The sequence below is a fragment of the Wyeomyia smithii genome, chromosome 3 (assembly GCF_029784165.1).
Source record: "Wyeomyia smithii strain HCP4-BCI-WySm-NY-G18 chromosome 3, ASM2978416v1, whole genome shotgun sequence".
NCBI lineage: Eukaryota > Metazoa > Arthropoda > Insecta > Diptera > Culicidae > Wyeomyia > Wyeomyia smithii.
In genome coordinates, this window is record NC_073696.1 from 168775044 (window position 1) to 168794887 (window position 19844).

The 19844-nt window shown below is 37.7% G+C and overlaps 1 protein-coding gene across 17 annotated transcripts in view; it reads left to right on the forward strand.

Moving 5' to 3' along the window:
* The window catches only part of LOC129732735 (uncharacterized), a 123989-nt gene that overhangs the window by 73364 nt on the left and 30781 nt on the right, over positions 1-19844 (forward strand). The window lies entirely within an intron of this gene.

Sequence of the window (19844 nt, forward strand, 5' to 3'; positions counted from 1 at the left end):
CTTCGCTCCCGAAACCATGGACACACACTCCTATTTACGGTCTTATTTGCGTGCACTCCCCTACTTGCGAGCACGACCAGCCAAAAATAATTGTTTCAAGACGCATCGGAATGGCGTGGCATGATGCAGCGGATCGATTATAGTTAGGTAAACTGTGAAAATGTAGTAAAAGCTGTTCTTATCAGATGCTTAAATGTTTATAAGTTGTCGTCAAAATGTCGCCTCAAATTCTCTCAGAAAGCAATATGTTGAACATCATAACAACAACAATATCGCACGCTAGCCTGGGGGCTAATGCGGTCTCGATCAACTAGATTAGTTGAGAGAATTCGTTATCGATATTGTTTTCGGCACATTTTGTATGTTGTAGGATAAGTACAACGATACACCGTGCCCCAGTGCTGAGTCGAGAAAATTTCCAGCTCGAAAAGTTCCTCGACCTGATCGGGAATCGAACCCGATATCACAACCGTGTGGGAGAGCTAGCCGACCGACACCGCTAACCACAGAACCACGGGGACCACAATGTTGAACATCATGGACATCCTGAATAGTAGAACTAATGTTTGACGTTGATGGTTGCTCTAAGCTGGGTTCCTTCGCATTATTGTGGAAAACTTCAACAGGGTCTACTTATAAAAAATTTGGTCACTCAGTTATTTGTTCCTTGGTGCACATCTTAATTTCGAACTCGTACTGAGACATGAAGATCATATCGAATTTACAATCGTCTATATCAAGGCACACCAACATTTTGATTAAGGTGTAATGTATGAACGACAAAATTTTAACTCTTCAATTGACTATTTAGTTCATCCTTAAAAGGACAATTAGTTTTTTAATTCAATTTAGGATATGATGCTGATCCCATCTCTGTGCTATTCCTGACATTAAAAGCTGTTTTCGAACTAAAAATTTGACGACAGACAGATTTTGATTGCCAACACCCCCGTTTGTGTGTTGGCAAAATACGGCAGTTTTTCACTGGAGGAATTGTCGCTACCGCACATAAGCAGCTTTTTACTAGAAAAGATAATACCGTTACACTTACCGCTGACGCTGCTACTACTATCTTGCTATCGCTGCTGCCCGCTGCTACATAGCACCCATCCTTCACTAGTAAACTGATTGCTTTTTCAAGACTTTTTAATAAATTTTGTTTTATTTCTTGTTATTTTAACAATTTTCAATAGTAGGGTAGCGAAAGGCTTCGGCAGGTTTTCTGCAGCAATCTTAACCACTGCCGAAGCCGTTCGCTACCTACAATAGTTCAAATAATCAAATTACAATTGTCTGTATTTGGGGGCTCATGCGTGGATAGTTTTCAATTGATTGCTACAAAAACGACGGGAATGCGTTGGAAACTAAGCGGCTTATAAGCATTAAAAACACCAATTTTGTCCCCTTTTCCGTTTTTATATTTTCATTTTCACCCCAATGTAGCCGATCTTCCTGAGAAATGTAGTTCCACGTAAAAAAACAAGTCTTTATTATGCTCAACTTCAGTGATGTGTCAAGATAGTTTACAGTTCCAAATTTCCGCTAGCAAAATTTGTCAGAAAACCTGGTTGGAGAACACACAGGTATTTCACCAATCTGCAGTTTACAGTTCATGCGAAGCGAATAGATGCAACCGAAAGATCATTCAAATCGAACGAGTTACTGCCGCGGCTTGCAGAATTACGTACACACACAGCTGTTTAAATTGAACAGCATTCGTTGGCACAGCCGGCACATTATTTAGTTTTTCGGCAAAATAGGCACGAATTCTTCTACCGCCTAATTTATCTTTACAGGCGGGACAAATAAGCATTGCCTTCCCTTGTGCGAACAAATCCTTGTGGGCACGACCGTTAATTTCACAACATTGCTAGCCGATGTGACAAAAGGCATCGCAGAAACCGCGGGCACTGGTTTCAAATCAATAATAGGCAGATGACACTCGCCGCACAGCTTCTTATCCATCAATTCTAGCAGCAATCGTATGTTCTCTGCCACAGTTGTTTCAGTTTCAACCGCACTTGATAATACTGTGTTGAGTAAATTTATGAAACCGGACACTCGTCTTATGTTTTATCAACACGTTCACTCGCGAAAACCTTGTTTTGCACATGAAATACGCTAGTCCACCTACGGTATTAATCACGGTTTCTAAACTTGCAATCACTGAATATACCGGCGCACAGTTTGACAGATATGTGTTACGTTTTTAGCAGTCATGAGTCGTATTTATAAAAACGCTCTGAGTAGCTCATGATATTTAGAGTCCAACCCATGGTATCATGAGTCATATTTCATGATTCTATGAGTCCATGCGACAGCGATTTGTTACGCTCATAATATCCATGAGTCACATTCTTGAAAACGCTTTTCATAGCTCATGATATTCGGGGTTGACATCATGAGATCATGAGTCACAGGTCATGATTCTGTCGGAAAACAACATTCGTGATTTGATGACCTGAAAGGTCATGAAAACGGGAGTATATTCAACCCGTGTGAGAGTGTGTGTTTATTCGCTGGATACAAAATTTCGTAGCACCCTTCGGCTATAAAAGAGTGTTTCTGGTGAATTCAGTTACATTTCTTAGTCGGAAGGTGAACTGGACGGACCGTCCAAAACGTTGACAGTAGCAGGAGCGGATTGCAACAGTAGCAGCGGGTTGCTTGATCGCTGATTTACGATTAAACAAATCACTTGCCCGGTGGTTGATAATGGTCACATGTCTCAGTAGCAGCGCGGTTCTTTTCAGCATGTGTCGTCAGAGTGTCGCTATTCCCCCATTTTCGGGGCAGCACATAGGTTGCCATCAGCAAATCTAATTTTGAACAGTAAAATGCCTTTTTCAAGGCAAATAAACAGGCTATTGAAAGTTAATACTAGCAATCAAATTGTGTCGCGGCTATCTAATTTACTGAATGTGGAAACAGCTTTCCCAGTGCGTGTTGTCAGATTGCCTTTATTCCTCTACAGATTTTGAACAGAAAACTGTGCCTTTCTTAAAGCAAAAAAAAAACAAGTGATTGAAGATTAATCGTATTTTCGAAAGATCTCGAGCGCCAGATTTCAACAGTAATTTCTTTCTGTTCGTTCATTGATATCGTATTTTTGCCTATAGGTATAGCAATCACTTGCAAAACCGAAGATATAAATGTGCTTCAAAGGGCCGAATGGCATATATCACTCGACTCAGCTCGACGAGCTGAGCATTTTCTGTATGTGTGTGTATGTGCAGATTTTTATTCTCACTCACTTTTCTCAGAGATGGCTGGACCGATTTTCATGAAATTAATTGCAAATGAAAGGTCTTGCCGACCCTATTCAATTTCATTGTAATCGGATGAATAGTTCAGAGGTTATGTATCAAAATGTAAAAATCTTGAAACATCATTATCTCTAAAACCACACCACCGATTTGAACAAAATTAGTTTCAAATGAACGGGCTACCTGAAAACCCTTAACTTTTGAATTTTATAAAGATTGAATTCGTGGTTCAAAAGTTAAGAAAAGAAACGTGTTCTGAAGACTGTTTAATCTCACTCATGTTTCTCAGAGATGGCTGGACCAATTTTCATAAAATCAGTGCCAAATGGAAGGACTAGTTGCCCCATAAGACCCTATTGATTTTTTTTGCAATCGGACTATTACTTTGCCTGTTATGTTTAAAAATGTGAAATCCAGCTATGAAAAGGAACATATTCCGAAGATTACTTGGACTCACTCATTTTTCTCAGAGATGGCTGACCCGATTTCCACAAAATTGGTGTCAAATGAAAGGTCTAGCTGCCTCATAACACCCTATTGAATTTTACTCTAATCGAACAGTAACTTCGTCTGTAATATACCGAATGTGAAAATCACGAAACTTTATTATCTCAGAAACTACACAACCGAATTGATTAATATTATTATCAGATGAGCGGGCTAGTTAAGGGTTAACTGATGAATTATGATTGAACACGTGGTTTCAAAGTTTGGCTGCCCTATACGTTCCCATTTCCTTTGATTGTAATCGAACTTAAGCAACCGTTATGTATAAAATTGTTAATAAAATAACGAAAGTCTATTATCACAAAGATTACATGACTTATTTGAACATAACTTGTGTCATACGAGCGAGTCATCTATCAAACTTACAAATAACAAACTTCATAATAATTTGATATGTGGCTCAAAAGTTATGGAAAGAAAAGAAATTCAAAGACTATTGAAAGCTATACCTGCTTTGATCGATATATGAGGCCTCAACATAATTTAAATGTGGTATCGTACTATTTGAGCGTTCCAAACTCATTGATTCCTTGCGATGTGTTTAAAGTCTCCAAATGCACGACGAATCGGCCATAGGATATGATCAAAATCAAATAACAAATCGTTTAAAATAATTGGTTTTATCGAAATAACAACATCCTCGACTTTTGGCTTCTGTACATCGCCTTAATTCTGAATATATTCATATTAGGAGGTATTTAGTTATTTTGGTTGTTTTCCAGAAACTAAAAGTGGTCGTCTTTAAATACAAAATGGTGTCCAGGGTCAGTGTTTGGTTTCTATGCACCATCTTGATTACGGAAATATCCATATTGAGCATCATTCGGTCATTTTCGACTGTTTCCTATAAGTTGCCATTTAGCAATTTAAAATGGTGCCTGAGGTCAATTGTTAGCTCATTGCATCATTCTGGTTCCAGAGATACTCATATTGGATAGTATTTGTTTTTTTTTTTTCTTATTTAGGCTGTTTTCACAAACCGGTACTCAGCATCTTGGATTTCAAAATGGTATTTAAGATAATTTCTGGCACCTGAGCTGTGGTTGAAGAAAAACCCATATTGAGTGTTATTCGATCATTTTCGGCTGTTTCCCTGGAACCGGCTGCCATTGTATATCATTCTAGATCCGGAGATACTCTTATTGGGTGGTATTTGGTCACTTTGGGCTGTTTTTCAGAAACCGAAAGTCGTCATTTTGGACTTTAAAATTGCCTGTGAAATCAATTTCTGTCATCTGGTCGTAACACTGGTTCCGAAAACATCCATATTGAATGGTGTTTGGTTATTTCCGGCTGTTTGCCAGATACTGGAAGTCACAATCTTAAAATTCAAGATTGTGCCTGTGATCAATTTAAAGCTTCTGTCCATCTTTCTGGTTCCGGAGATACTCATATTTGATGGGAATTGTCTATTTCAGGCCGTTTTCCAGAAACCGGAAGTTGCCATCTTACAATTCAAAATGTTGTCTGAAGTCAATTTGTGGCTCCAGTGCATCATTACGGTTCCGGTAATATCCATATTGCGTGGTATTTGGTCGTTTGCAGCTGTTTTCCCGAAACCGGAAGTTGCCATTTTGGATTTCAAATCGATTTTAAATCCTGTGTATCATTCTAGATCCGGATATTATTATATTGGGTTGAAATCGGCCATTTTTGGCTGTTTTCCATAAACCGGAAGTTGCCATCTTACAATCCAAAATTTTGCCTGAGGTCGATTATGAAACAAATTTGTTACCACTAAAAACATTCACATGCTAAATTTGGTTCCATTTATTCGGTTAGTTCTCGAGATGTGCAGAAATTTGTATTTCATTTGTATGGCACCCCTCCCTTCCAAAAGAAGGAGAGGTGTCAAAATATTATGAACATATTTTTTTACCACTAAAAACATTTACCTGCCAAATTTGGTTCCATTTAGTTGATTGGTTCTCGAGATTAGCAGAAATGTGTGTTTCATTTGTATGGAACCCCTCCCTTTCAGAAAAGGGAGGGGCGTCCAACTAGTACTGACATATTTGTTACCCCTTAAAACATTCACATGTCAATTCATTTGCTTGGTTTGTTCTTGAGTTGTGCAGAAATTTATGTTTCATTTGTATGGGACCCCTCCCTTCCAGAAGAGGGAGGGGTCTCAAACTATCATAGGAACCTTTATCGGCACTAAAAACCCCTTAATACAAATTTTCACTTCGATCGGTTCGGTAGTTTTCGAGCCTATATGGATCAGATAGAGAGACAGACCGGCTTGACTTTTTATATGTATAGATTACAACTTCAATATTTTAGAACCTAAAGAGTGAATATACATTATTGAATATACATATTGGATTGAAGCGTTCATCTAAATCTATTCAAACAAATAAAAGTTTAAATGAGAAAGGCTGGGTCTGACCGCTAGGTGGATTAATTTAGGTTTTTCATATGCGAATTAGAAGCCTATAGCACTGCAATTGCAAAAAAAAAATCAAATATGAAGCGTCACTGCATGTTAATTTTTTTTTCGCTGTTGTTCTCATTCATATCAAGCTAGCAGCATTTACTACAGTAGTAAAAACCTTTTCTAACCTTATGGCTGTTGTAGTTCAAGGTAAAGCGCTCGCTTAGCATGTGAAAGGTACGGGGATATTGTTCTGTTGAAATGGGTCGATAGATGTGGAATTTTCTTAACCATGGAGGTTCCAGATCACACAGCCATATATTTTGTACTCCAGCACGGCACGAAACGTGCAAAGTTTGTTAAGGGGGGACCCTACATTGGAAGTTTGAAAAATGAAAAAATCCGTAATTTTTTCGGATGTTTAGAGTAGAGTGATGTGTTCGAGTATTTTGCCTATCGATTAATGTATATTTGGAGATATAATTTGCATGTGTTGGATACATACATAGTGAGTATTACGCTGCTGTCAGCGTAACTCTCAAAACCATGTTTTTCAACAGGTGGGGTGTTTTTCTCATCATCCACTGCGCCAATCTGGCTGAAATTTTTTTACAGCTGCCTGTAAAACTTTAGCCAAATTGGTTTGTAGATGCTGAGAAAAACTTACCACTAGTTGAAAAAAACATAGTTTCGAGAAAAACACTGCCAATAGCGTAATACTCACTATATTTGCCGCACGGTACATTATGTACATCTTCTAATATACCTTAATCAATAGCCAAAACGCCCGAACACTTCACCTTTCTCTAAACATCCAATTTTCCAATTATCACAAAAATTAATTATTTTTCAACTTTCCAGAGTAGGGTCCTCCCTAATATACTGTGCGTAGTTCTACGTCGGTTATGCGGTTGTGTCTGGGATACAACCTCCTGGAACAAATTTTACAATTAAAATTGTTTCTAATTTAAAATTTAGCAATGATTTTAAATAAAACAATCAAAATTTTCAATTGGAATGAATGCCAATGAGAATGAGCTTTTTAATTTTTTTAACAGTAAATAATGTGCACATTGCAATTATTACTGAAACATTTTTGAAACCTAACATCAAATTAAAATATTATCAATTACGTGGTTCATAGATATGATAGGATTCAGGATTCTGGTGGTGGAGTTGCAATTGTTATTCATCGTCGAATCAAACATCGTGCTCTTCCCCATCTTGAGACGAAAGTTATTGAAACTTTGGGAATTGAAGTTCAAACTGAATTTGGGATTTTATTCATTGCTGCAGCATATTTACCATTACAATACACACCAGCACAAAAACTATTTTAAAGGTGATTTACAAAAACTCACCAGAAATCGTTCAAAATTTTTCATAATCGGCGATTTGAACGCTATACATCGATCATGGAATAATTCTCAAAATTTCATTCAATGATTGTTCCTCAGGATACTATATTCATTGATTGTTCCTCAGGATACTATTCTATTTTGTCTCCGAATAGTCCTACATGTTTTTCTTCTGTAAGGAATCCATCAACAATGGCAAGACTGGTAGCAGGTCTCTTTTTAGAGACTTGGTCTCTATTTTAAAGCTTGTCTATAAAAAGTCTCTTTTTTCAACGAAAGGTCTCTAAAGTCTCTTTTTTCTTCTAAAATGGTCTCTGTTTCACCTAAAAGTCTCTTTTTTGATTTCTCGATCAAATTATCAGACGAGGTTGGAAGGAGTATTTGTTGTGCTACAGGAAATAACATCACAAATAAGGACGCCTGACAGTAATCAAGATAATATCTTGAAAAAGAAAGGTTCTCTCATCCCAAGCTATTGTTTCGAAGCGACCAAAAAAGTCGCTTCGAAAAAATAGCTTGGGATGAGTCGTGCGGGCAGTACGTTGCTTTTATGTGATGCGGAAGCAAATCCCAGGTATATTCCGATTCGAAATTTACCCTTGTGTTTTTATTTGACACATATCTCACAGTTCACCGTTATATTTTACAATATAATTGCGCGGTTAGCACTACGACACTAAATGTCTCTCTTCCGAACTGGATTGAAACCTACGACGACTGGCTTTTTAGACCAGCAACATACCTCGAGACCTTTTATGATGCAAATCCGAAACTAAACATTCAAACAATTTGGAAATGCAGTAGTAATCATGCGACCAAAGTAATAATTTACAGGGTGGCCACTCTCTCCAGCTTCATTTGTTAAACCATTTCTGTAAAAACATCAACTTGAAAATCTGGGAACCAATTGGCTTGATCCTCTCTGTTATGGAAAACCTGGTTGTTGGCTTCAACCAAAATAGACAGCGGTTTAGTTGCTAAACCTGCGAAATCTAACTTAATTAGCTGCGTAATAGGGTGTCCCAAAAAAAAACGATGTTGAAAAAGTCAAGGTGCTCAACCCTAAATTGAAAGATAATGTTATTTATAGCATTTCTGTAGAACATTTCGACTTTCTAAAAAATTGTGTTCAGGTTGCCCAAACGTGATTTATGAAAAAATGACTTTTAAGCTACAAACTTACTCTTTTGCACTTTTTACAATTCTGTTCGATTCCTAAATTTTTCCATATATTTTTTTTATTTTTGTGGGGTTGTTTTTGAATATTTTGCATGGTTCAGTTCAGCATTGCATTCAGTTTTTTGACTCCCAGAGCCCATTAAACATCACAAAAAATAAATTTTTTCTAATAATTTTCAGATAAAACCCTTCAAAACACAAATAAAAACAATTTTTGATCAAGAACTGAAATTTTCATTACAAAGCGGGATTTACGACGAAAATTTACCTGAAAAAAGATATTTGATATCTTATCGGGTAACTGAGATATTGGCGAAAAAACATAGAAAATAACAATGTTCAGAAAACAAATGCAATTTTAGATGACTGATAACTTAGTAGAAGGTTTAAAAATTCGGAAAAATGCACGAAAAAAGTTAGAACGAAAATTGTGATTTTAATTGCCTTCTAAAAGAAAACTCAATGTTGCTCGTAATATGTAAGAGATAGAAACATGATGTCTTCGGTAAAGTTTCATGTTTTCAGATAACCTAAAACTTTGTCGAAGTCGTCTATCTTATTCTGATTAAAAAGTAAATTTTTTATCTCACTAATTGGTGGATTAATCACCCATCTTTCTACATTAAAAGATGCATTTTTGAATATCCTGAAGCTTTTCCGAACATACCTTATGGCTATAATCAACATTTGAATCACTATTTAGGAAATTATACGCACAAACGGCAAAATAAAACACTGTGCAATGGAGATTTTGAGCTTTAGTGGCATTTTTGAGAAAATGCATAGTTTCCTATCACATGTAAAAACGCCAATATCTTAGCCCCCCGATAAGATTTCAAGGATCTTTTTTCATGTAAACTTTCGTCTTGAATCCCGCTTTGCAATAAAAATTTCAGTTTTTTTTTATTCTCGCTTATTTTCCGTCGATCTAGTTCCGCCACTGTTGTGGCCAATCACCGACGCCCAGGGAGGCGACTCCACACCCAGGACCCTAACTCACGACCCGTTTATTAACGGACCGGCGCCAACGGCTTTACTTCCTCATGCGATGGAAGGCGTGATCCCAGAGATTTTTCGCCTCAGAAAATCTCCCGGTGTCGGCTAGGATTGAATCTAGACCAGTTAGGTTGGTTGTGAGTGGATCTCGCCACCTCACAACCATCGACACCTATGGCGGTGGGATTCGAACCCAGGCGTCGAGCGTGGTTGGCGGAGACGTTACCAACAACACTAGGCCCCCGCTAAAAAATTTCAGTTCTTGATCAAAAAATTATTTTATATGTGTTCTGAAAATTATAAGTAAAATTCACTTTTTTGTGATGTTCAAGTCAAGTCAAATAATTGAATGTGATGCTGAACCAAACCATGCAAAATATTCAAAAACAAACCCAAAAAAATAATAAAATATATGGAAAAACTTAGGAATCGAACAGATTTGAAAAAAGTGCAGAAGAGTGGTTTTGTAGCTTGAAAAAGTCATTTTTTCATAAATCACGTTTGGGCAACCTGGAAACGATTTTTTAGAAAGTCGAAATGTTCTACAAAAATGCTATAAATAACATTATCTCTCAATTTAGGGCTGAGCATCTTGACATTTTCAGCATCGATTTTTTTGGGACAGCCTACTGGGTAATCAACTTTAACTGTTTCTAAACAGCTGTAAGCATCGGCGGGAATTAGGAGGACTCAGCACTTTTTGAAATATTCGTCTAAACTTTAACTGAGCTTTTTGGTTATCTAAAAAAGCTTTACCTTTCAGTTGCGAAACTCGTCAATCGCTTTGATTTTTTTTAACTACGACTCATTTCATCTTGCCTTTTAAGGGAAAGCAGGGGTAAGCACTAAATTTTGAAGTGTTAAATGTTCGTTCACGCCTCTGTTACTTCAAATATTCGATTGGGTTGAGTTGACTTACCGAATTGTGCATCATATACTAAAGCCACAGACAACCAACCGTGCAACTAATTTTCGTAAAAACGGCTTTTGTTTTTGCTAATAAGTGTGTACGCTTATTTTTAGCAACATCAGTGGCATTACTGCCTAATAAACAAAACTTCAAAACAATCGTTATTTTTCTGGACAAAGAAATCGTCATCGAGTGGCTCGTCTGTTTGTCTGTGCCAAAACTGAGGCCAAAAATTTATATCGAGGAGGCCCTGCTCTTGCATAACGACACATGTGAGAGTCTGTTTTACTTAGTGCCACAATATCGGTGGGTGTGCGGGTATTTATTGCCTCCTGCTTCTTTTGAACGTGTAGGAGTCGTTCTAACACAAATTCGGGCCATGATGAATTCTATATGACAATAACCAATTCCAATGTAAAAATATTCGATCCAAATCCTCGTTTAAAGTTGCCCCAGGGGCGAAAATGTAAGAGACAAACTAATATGATATAAATTCTTGCCGAAATAGAGGCTTACTGTGTCTTTTTCAAAATTATTACACTTTATCAACACAAAATGTACAATTTACAATCTGTTTTGCGATAAAAATTTATGAAACAAAACTTTCTCTAACAAATTCAATCTTCTTGTTAAAGTGCTTATACTGAATTGAAGAAGAGCGGGCATGAAACAAAAGTACAGCTTGCGCATAGTAACTCCAGGGTCTTGGTTTTGACAGTTGAAAGATGCATTTATTGATATTCACTATTGAAAAATAATAATAGCAGTACATCACCAACGACCGAAATGATGGCTCTTGTTTCATCTTGTTGAAAAATTATTCTGAAAGAAGGGGTCCTTTTAGAGAAAAAAAAGTTTTTTGTTAGAAAAACTTTTTTCCTTTGAAAGGACCTCTTTCGCCAGAAGAACTTTTGGCAACTGAATTGTCTATCTGAAAAAACTTATTTAGATAAAATCTGAGAAAATCGATTTTTATAGAATAGAAAAAATAGAAAAAACAAAAGATCTCGCCGGTTCATGCATTTCTAAGACATTATTTTTTCATCGGTTAAACAAGTAGGTAAAACTTGGACCACTGTTCGGTGTCTCCTTCTCAAAATCTGATTGAGGTCAAATTTTGCAAGGAGATTTTTTTCGAGAAGACAAAGCTTTTGAGTCCTACCGCTAAACGAAATGCGACATCGGAGATTGCGGGGTCGTGTCCCGTTTTGACGAGGGAATTTTTTTTCTAAGTCCAAATCACATCCTCAGCCCGTGTTCATTATTCGCATCCTCGAAAACATCACATTACATTGCCTACATGAAATACGAGGGTCAGAATTTTCCCATAACAGAAGCATTGGAAGCTCAACGGAGTTAACAACAACAAAAAAGTGAATGAAACAAGAAAGCGTCAAAAGGCGAAGTTTGCGAACGATTTGGAGATCGAATCTCCGTTTCTTGATCCAGTTTTGTCTCACAGTCAGGGTTGCCACATTCATTTTTCTCCTTTTTTCCGCAAATGTTTGTATCACAGGCCAAAAAAATCTGTATCGAGCAACCTAAGAATGTTCGATGGAAAAATTCTTCCTTTCAGAATATAATCATAATCAGGCGATAATCAAATGTATCAACTGAACACGGTACAGATCGGACTCGGTTATCCGGAACATCAGAAAATTTTTCATTCCAGATAATGGAGTTTTGCGAATAATCAAATCACAGAAAAAATATTCAAATTTGTGGTTAACGAACATAAAAGAAATATTTCCTTTTTTTTCACTTGTATGATGCAGTGGCACAGCCAGAAATTATTTCTGAGGCGAAAAGGGCTAGAATCTTGAGAAACGAAAAAAAAAGAAATTGGACTTTGATTATTTTCAGTTATTTTGGACATGTCCCAAACATGCCGGAAGTGACATAAATGGTAACAAATATGCCAGTAGGGATGGTAAGGGTAAAATTTCGGAATAAAATTAAAAACGAATACCGAGAAAATCCAAATTCCGGATAATCGAGTCTAAAATTCCAAATGATCGAATTCCGGATAATGGAGTCTCCGGATAATCGAGTCCGACCTGTATTATTCATTTTTCTCTACGTGAAGTTAATACATGTTTTTGTTAAATTAATCTTTCAAAGTTTTCGTTAATTTGATATTAGTATAGGGATACCATCTGGTCCGAGTTAAAAATCAAGACAACTTCAATTTTGGCACAAACTTGATCTAACATAAACTAGTAAACCGGCACTTCAAGGCGGGGATCATGGGTGCCCGCGCCACCACGGATCAAATATTCGCGGTTCGGCAAGACATGCAGAAATGCCGCGAATACAATGTGCCCACACATCATTTGTTTATCGATTTTAAATCGGCGTACGACACAATCGATCGAGACCAGCTATGGCAAATTACGCACGACTACGGATTTCCGGAAAAACTAACGCGGTTGGTCAAAGCGACGATGGATCGAGTGATGTGTGTAGTTCGAGTATCGGGGCACTCTCGAGTCCCGAAGAGGTTTAAGACAAGGTGATGGTCTCTCGTGCCTACTGTTAACATTACCCTGGAAGGTGTCATTGGAAGAGCGGGGATTAGTACGAGTGACACGATATTTCAAAAATCGGTTCAACTGTTTGGTTTCGCCGACGATATCGACATTGTGGCATGGACCTTTGTGAAGATGGCGGATACGTACATCGGACTAAAGACCGAAGTCAAACGGATTGGACAGGTCATCAATTCATCGAAGACGAAGCACATGATAGGAAAGGGTACACGAGAAGACAGTGCTCACCTCCCACCTCGAGTTCAAGTTGGTGGTGATGAAATCGAGGTGGTCGATGAGTTCGTGTATCTGAGTTCACTGGTAACTACCGACAACGATTGATATGTGATAAAAAAAAATTCAACGACGGCGCATTGATATGTGAAAAAAAAATTCAACGACGCATTATGGCAGGAAATCGTGAATACTTTGGTCTCCGGAGGAAGCTCTAATCGAGTATAATTCGTCCGCACCAAGTCTATCATCAACAAGACGCTGATAAGACCGGTGTTCCTCTACGGGTATGAGAAATGGACTGTACTTGTGAAGGACCAACGTGCCCTTGGGGTCTTCGAGCGGAAAGTGTTGCGTACCATCTTCGGTGGACTGCAGATGGAAAACGAAGTGTGAGGAAGGCGAATGAACTACGCACTGCAGGAACTGCTTGGGGAGCCATCTATCGTCCACACCGCTAAAAGTGGCAGGTTGCGGTGGGCTTAGCATGTTGTAAGGATGTCGGACAACAGCCCGATAAAGATGGTCCTTGAAACCAATCCGTCAGAGACTAGACGGAGAGGTGGAGCGGGCAAGGTGGATCGATCAGGTGGAAGACGACCTGCGGACTCTACGAAGACTGCAGAGCTGGCGAACTGCAGCCATGGACCGAGTAGAATGGAGCGACTCTTACGTACAGCAAAGGCCACGCCACGGCTTGGGATTGTTTAGTAAGGTAAAGCATCAATTTAAACCCGCAAAAAAAAGTAAGGTAAACTAGCAAACCAAGAAAAAATCGTTTATTATAATATATGAACAAGATCGCGCCAAATGACCTATGGTCGAATATCGACCATTTTTGATTTGAATGAAACTTTGCACACGTATTTAACTTAGCAAACTGAGCATTTTTCACAGATGGAGAGATTTTTTACACCCATGAGTTACATTCTAAAAGGGCGTATGCCTTTTGGCATAGGTTTTATTCGAAGCATTGTAGCCCAGAAACCGTTGGTTGTATAGAAAAACTGTCTGAGAATGAGTTGTAGGGAATCGAAAATGCATCATAAAAAAAATTACCACTGTACAAAAAAAATTTTTTTTGACCAAAAAAATTAAAAATAAACATTAAATTTCAATTTAAAAAAAAAAGAGTTGATTTTTTTTTTATTTTTTTTTTAAAGAAACTTGACGTTAATACGCAACTTTTTAAAAAAGGTCCAGGATGGAGAAATGAAAAATCATTTTTTATGGTAGATTAATTTATTTATAAAAATTCTAATTTAAATATTTATCAAAATATTTGTATTTTGATGATTTTAAAAGATGCAGAGAGTCTTTTTGAATCATAAAGCTCTTGGTAGTAAACATTCTAAAGGCATCGGTTTTCGAGTTATTTTAAATTTAAGCTCGAAAAATTATTCATATTTCGGAAAATACACGTTTTTCTTAATTTGTCCATGGTTCTCCAGCAAAAACCATATGTTCATTGGAATGCTTGATCAAAAATATATAATTTATTCTTTGACAACAAAACGATTGGATAAATAACTCAAGCGCTAAACCTTAGCCTACCTACACGTTCCCCCTTGCCGAATGTTTTATAAAAAAATATGTTTGTCGTGCAACACTACCTACTTGTAAAATAAGCTACCAATATCCTATAATATCTGTTTTCGTATATAAATACGATTGCACTACTCCAGATGTGTTAGTAACAGTTTGCATTTTGTGAAGATGAATAAAGTGAAAATGGAATACACCAAGCCCAAATGCTGTAAACCCTTTCCTGATCATTGGTGCTCATCAAGCTTACGCAAATTAAACGAAAACGTTATTGCAAAATTAAAAATATTGAACAGTCAAGCTCGTTTTAACACGTCTTTATCAATTTGTGATTCGTGTAGTTATTGGAATGATAGTCAAGCCACCATTCATCCTTTCGTTGTTTACTATTCAGAATCTGGAACACTTAAGAACATCAGCTTCATCATAATATCGGAAGTATTCCATCATGATACTGTTGCGGTTCAGGTGTTCATTGCCAAATTAATGAGTTTTTTGAAAACAACAATAGAGTTGAAAAAGTTGCCTCACAATATAAAAATAGAAAAAACTTTGCGAGTCTTTGCAAGTTCAAAACAAAATATAACGTCGATGCAGAGTGGCATTTTTTTGCGACTTCTCATGAGTCATGGTAAAGGCCCATGCGATGCAATTGGTGGCATATTAAAACGAATGGCAGGAAATGCAAGTTTCGCTAAAGAACATGAACATCCCATTACAAGCGCAAAAGAATTGTATGATTGGTCTAATCAGAAAAGTGATAAAAATTCATCAAAAATGTCATTTAGTTGGGTATCATATGAAGAATATGAACAAGGAGTAACAGAATGGAGCAATATTCTCAAAAAATCTATAATAATAGCTGCCACACAAAAGTATAACTCTTTTGTTCCGATTTCGGAAAATAAGATACAAACGAAGCTGTTTTTTTTGTAGAGGCGAACCAGCCAAAGGCTGAAAGCCTCTCTAATAAAGAAAAAAAAGCTGTTTTCAAAGGATGACGAATCATTTACTTATGATGTATATAAAATATAAGGTGGAACTAGTTCTGTAAAGTATCTATGTCATAAAAAAATATGTTCCTAAGATAATAAAACTCGAAAATAAATATTTGATTCTTATATATATTTATATCAATTAGAACATTTAACTCTTTTCTTGAGAACCGTTCGCCCAATCGTTTTGTTGTCAAAGAATGAATTGTATATTTTTGATCAAGCATTCCAATGAACGTATGGTTTTTGCTGGAGAACCATGGACAAATTAAGAAAAACGTGTATTTTCCGAAATATTAATAATTTTTCGAGCTTAAATTAGAAATAACTCGAAAACCAATGCCTTTAGAATGTTTACTACCAAGAGCTTTTCGATTCAAAATGACTCTCTGCATCTTTTAAAATCATCAGAACACAAATATTTTGAAAAATGTTTGAATTAGAATTGTCATAAAAAAAATAATCTACCATAAAAAAATGATTTTTCATTTCTCCATCCTGGACTTTTTTTAAAAAGTTGCGTATTAACGTCAAGTTTCTTTAAAAAAAAAAATTAAAAAAAATTCAACTCTTTTTTGTTAAATTGAAATTTAATGTTTATTTTTTATTTTTTTTGGTCAAAAAATTTTTTTTTTTTGTGCAGTGGTAATGTTTTTTTTATGATGCATTTTCTATTCGCTACAACTCATTCTCAGACAGTTTTTTTATACAACCAACGGTTTCTGCGCTACAATGCTTCGAATAAAACCTATGCCAAAAGGCATACGCCCTTTTAGAATGTAACTCATGGGTGTAAAAAATCTCTCCATCTGTGAAAAATGCTCAGTTTGCTAAGCCAAATACGTGTGCAAAGTTTCATTCAAATCAAAAATTGTCGATTAAATTTTCGCGTATTTCCAGGCCAATTGAAATAATTTTGCTCATATAATAATGATATGGTACAATAAATTTGGATGTTTTCACAAAGTTCTCCGATAAAACGATGTCAAATTCATCTATTATTACAAAACTATACATTGTTAGTTACCTTTTTCTCTCAAAAACTCAGTTTTCGTACAAATGCAAATAGATTCAACCGAGCACAAAAATCGATCTCAGTGAACGTTGTGTCCCGGAATCGGAAAAAATCAATTTCCGAAAAACTAGGGAGTTGTCGCATCAAATCATTCAAATTTTCCGATTTCACGAACGTTTCAGGATTATTTAAAACTACCGTTCTTACAACAGGATCGGTGAAATCGAATAGCTTTGCAATTTGTTCAACAAATTCTCCATAAAATCCCGACAAATATTTCGAAACGTCAGCTTTCGCACATCGTCCAAGCCACTTTTGCTTTTCAGTTCAAAAATCTGTGTAATACAGAAAAAATCTGTACATGTGGCATCCCTGCTCACTGCTGCTGATTCAGACGACGAAGATTCTTCTCTGAACATCGCATTGTGATACTCTGGAACTTCTTTTACGCCTAGTGGTTCGGGATAAATTTCGTCCGACGTCTGTCTCAAATTATGAAAAAATCGCTGCAAACCGCTGCCTCCACTTTGCAACAGCAGTACGAGTTTCACATGCTGCGTCTCTACGTCCCGTAGTTCCAAAGACAACTCGAAAGCTCTATGCCATTCTTCCCACTCCCGTTTCATGTCTTTCTGATCCACTGCTTCTGCTGTACCGATCTGGTCTAGTTATTGTTTGACAAGGAAGAAAACGCTTCAAAGGATTCAGAATAAAATTTTGAGAATGATTTTGAAACGTCCTATTTGGTTTGGTACACTCGAATTACAAATACTTACTGGTGTTGAAACATTAGAAGCTATGTCAAATAAAATCATTGCCAATTTTCGACATAAATCGTTGTAATCCTCAATTACTGCGATAAGCTCTTGTTGGGGCAGGTCGAGGTTCACCGTTGTTGGTTGGTGGGAATCATTTATCTCAAATTAACAATTGTTGGCCTGAACGCTAATCAGCAGGCCACGTATAGTTCTTCTCTTAAATGAGACACCGTAGTGGAATGATATCACAAAAGTAACTTTATTTTTTAACTACACTTGATATATTTCGAGCAATAAGGGAGCTTTGGCAAAGCTGATCTTTACTTATCGGATGTCGCTTATCAACTGAACTGGTGGCGACAATCACGATCTAGCATCGACGCCACGATCGAGCAATTAATAATTGAGAGAGAGAGAGAGAGAATAAACTTCAATGATGATGGGTTCGGATCACATGATCGAACAAACAAATTAATCTAAATCAAACATCGCCGCCACCTTTGAAATCTACAAATTTCAAACTATTTCTAACTTAATTCTATCAAGATTGGGTAACTTACTGCTTATTTTTATTTACTAAAAGCTGTGCCGTGGACTCATCCGGCAGTAAACATATCTTCGTTATGGGTCTGGTGAACTCTCCCTTTGGTGTTCGCAGTGTGCCAACGCGTACAAGATTGTCCTTTCCAGGATGCACTGCAATGATGCGGGCGAGAGGCCAACGAACAGGATGCTGGAAGTCATCTACCATGACTGCTAATCTACCAGGTCGAATCTCAGAATTTGGGCGGTGTCCGCAGGTATCCCGTTGGAGCTCTTGGAGATACTCTGTCCTCCAGTGGTGCCAAAAGTGTTGAAACAACTGCTGCAATCGTTGATAGTGGTCGAGACGGGTAAGCGGGATTTTGCTTAAGTCAGGATCGGGTACTGCATGCATGCTTGTTCCAATTAGGAAATGAGCAGGTGTGAGTGCTGTGCAGTCATTAGGGTCTTCAGACATTGGAACGATTGGCCGCGAATTCATTGCCGCTTCGATTTCGGCCAGAACTGTTGACATATCCTCGTAGGACAAACGGGATCCACCAAGCTGTCGATACAGTTGAGGTTTGGCAACCTTTACGGCTGCCTCCCAGAGCCCTCCAAAGTGTGGTGCTTTTGGCGAGTTCAGGTGCCAAATGATCTCTTCACTGACACAAGCTTGACTAATTTTCTCGATTTCTCTCGGGTTGGATAACATCGGGTACAATTCGTGGAGCTCATTCTTAGCTCCAATGAAATTCTTCCCGTTGTCGGAGTGCAGATGCGCTGGTCGGCCACGACGTGCAACGAAACGGCGAAGAGCTGTAAGGAAGGCTGGCGTCGAAAGATCACCCACGAGTTCCAGATGAACTGCTTTGGTCACAAAGCACACAAACAAACAAATGTATGCCTTTTTAGGTGAGGCTCGTTTGTGAATTGCCTTTAAGTAAATGGGTCCGGCATAGTCTACGCCAGTTACGGTAAATGGTCTGCTTGGTGTTATTCGGGCTGCAGGAAGTTGACCGATCTGCTGATGAATTGGGGCGGGATTTGCTCGGGCGCATTTGAAGCAGTTGCGTATAATACTGCGTACTAGTCGACGACCGTTCACCGGCCAATATTCCTCGCGCATGACGGCGAGTGTAACGTTGCCGCCACCATGTATCAATTTTTCGTGAATGGATTTGGCTGTTAGCTTGGCTAAGGGATGGAAACTGGGAAGTAATGCTGGGTGTTTGGATTCATATGACATTGTTGCAAATCTAAGCCTCCCTCCCACTCTCAAAACACCTTTATCGTCTAGAAAACGGTTCAAAAGTCTAAGTGAAGATTGCCTTTTCACTGGTTTTCCATGTTGAAGGTCTCGCAATTCATCTTGGAAACAATCAGCCTGCGCTAATTGAACAAGCAATGTTTTGGCTTGGTGCTTGGTTTCGGCCCAGTGACAACCATTGGACAAGTTCGTGTTTTTGAACGGATGTTATTGACGAATCTCAGACCATGTGCTACAACACGAACTAACCGATTAAAATTTGAATATCGCTCAAAGAGCGGGTTGTATTTCTGCACTATGCTAACGACTGCGGAAAGCACGGTTTTTCGCTCGGTCTCTGCATCCTGTGTTTCGAGGTACTTGAAGGCAGGCCAGTCCCTTTCA